Below are 2,086 nucleotides of genomic sequence, written 5' to 3' on the forward strand. Positions count from 1 at the left end.
CATTAACTAGTCCGAATATATATATATTATTTCGAAAACAAGTGGAATGCATGCTGTTCATTTATGTTTTTGAATTTATCACCAACAAGTCACAGACACCTACTGTAGAAGAATCCTTAGCCCAACACCCTTATTATTCAACCCACTTACTAAATACTACTACTATATATAATATTAAGAAGAATAAGCCCTTTATTTCGACACCACTTTTCACAATGTTCATATAGAAACATGTGCTGACCTGAGATTTAAAAACAATGGTTGCAGTATGTAGCCTTTACCTGTGTTAAAAGGATTAACCAATGGTTATGGCCTTGAAACATCCAGTCAATGAGGGTGTCATATGCTACATGCAAAAATTGCATCTAAATATAGAACAATATTACATGAACATACCTGAATAGATATATTCTACACTAGTTATAGAAGAGTGACTATTTTAATCATTACATTTCCTCTTCCTTATCTTATGGGAATTCAGTCTCACCAAACTCTCATTTTAAGATTGTAAGAGAATGAGGAGGTGAAGTGAAAGAATACAACTTACAACAGTAACTGAAAAAGACCAACTACTGTACAAGCAACAATTAAACCATTAATATGACCTGACCCTTTCTATGATAAGGCTAATTAAAACCAGATGCAATGCTTATGCTATGCCTTTTGTCATTCATGACACTTGCATTGCCAATATAACATTCAGACACTTTGTTCCAAACACTAATAAATAGAGCTGGGCAATTACCTTGATTAATCCATATAACTGATTACCTATGAGCATTGATTACATCATTTAGAGTCCCAGGAAATAATTAAAATTTGTGTTTCCATTTATTACCGTTTTTGATTAATCCAACTAAAGTAACTAAAATATTGAAATTATGATTTTTAATTATTATCTTCAATTAATACAATGCTGTTCAGCTTAACAGAGAAGTGTCAGGACTCATGAAAACAATAAACTAATCAAAATTGGTCTTTCTGATTATTACTACTTTTATTCTAGTTATCAAAGTCTCACGAGAATAATCAATTTATGAGTGCAATGATTAATCGATTAGCAAATTCCACTAGTTGCCAAACTCTACTACTTAGTGATAGATTATTATAAGAAACTTACCCATGAGTGACTGTCAAAGAAATATTTCTTCATTCAAGACCATCACTTGTGCTTCAAACCAGAAGAGGCAAATTATACTGATTTTTGTAAATAATACTGATCAGTCAACAGAGCCATTAATCACACTGTAATAACAAACATTTACTATCCAGATGAAACAAACAAAACACAAAATGGACAGATTATGACCAACGTACATGTTACCACACCAGCATTAGTTTATCTCTGTGTGTGTGTGGTAAGCATTGATGAAGAAAAACAAAAAAAGAAATATCTTGATACCTCAAATATTAGAAAATTTTTCTAGAGTTAAAAGCAAAAGATAAATTTTTTAGTTAAATAAATGATGGAACTCAGCTATCCACATATAAAAGACATTTGTTGGTAGAACTTCTGGAAATTAGTTTTAAGTTGGAATTTCCATTTACCATAAAAAAACAGGTCCACTGTTCTTTATGTGTATTAGAAACATATTCACATAACCAGTGGGATATAACTTGTTTGTTTTTAAATCTCTCTACATTAATATTGAAACAATATGGATGGTAATATTATGGAGATTGGATATTGATTGTTGTCATGGTTAATGCTTAGGTTTTTTTTGTTTTTTTATAATTATTAACTTGTTTTTGTTATCTTACATTTTGTCTGCTAATCTAATGCCATCTTTAGGGAAGCTCTGAGGAGAGATATTTCTGTGGTGGTAGTGACCAGAATTCAATCCTCAGTCTTACTGATAGATTAGCTAGTGTGCTATCAACTGATCTAAGGTGTATCCTGTTAGGTATTGAATCAACTAATGAATCATCATGTAACTTGAATCATTTCAAGTTTCCATGTTTTACTTACTTCAATGCTAGCCTTAAAGTATTATTTAAAAATATACCATTATGTAATTTAATTCTCCAGTTTGTTTAAATAGTCCATCTTTGTGTGTGTGTGTGTGTGTGTGTGTGTGTGTGTGTG

General features: G+C 31.0%; 1 protein-coding gene across 12 annotated transcripts in view; it reads right to left on the reverse strand.

Annotated features, from left to right (window-relative positions):
- The window catches only part of LOC106461667 (serine-rich adhesin for platelets-like), a 75,640-nt gene that overhangs the window by 68,829 nt on the left and 4,725 nt on the right, over positions 1 to 2,086 (reverse strand). For 3 of the 12 annotated variants that reach the window (XM_022388676.1, XM_022388681.1, XM_022388680.1), the window contains one exon: positions 1,121 to 1,197. The exons of 6 other annotated variants lie outside the window; for them this stretch is intronic. The gene's annotated coding sequence lies outside the window, so the exon portion shown is untranslated. Of the gene's footprint in view, positions 1 to 1,120; positions 1,246 to 2,086 lie in introns of all 12 variants that reach the window. 3 more of the 12 variants (XM_022388678.1, XM_022388677.1, XM_022388683.1) reach the window with 2 other exon arrangements.

Source organism: Limulus polyphemus, unplaced genomic scaffold (assembly GCF_000517525.1).
Source record: "Limulus polyphemus unplaced genomic scaffold, Limulus_polyphemus-2.1.2 Scaffold1007, whole genome shotgun sequence".
NCBI lineage: Eukaryota > Metazoa > Arthropoda > Merostomata > Xiphosura > Limulidae > Limulus > Limulus polyphemus.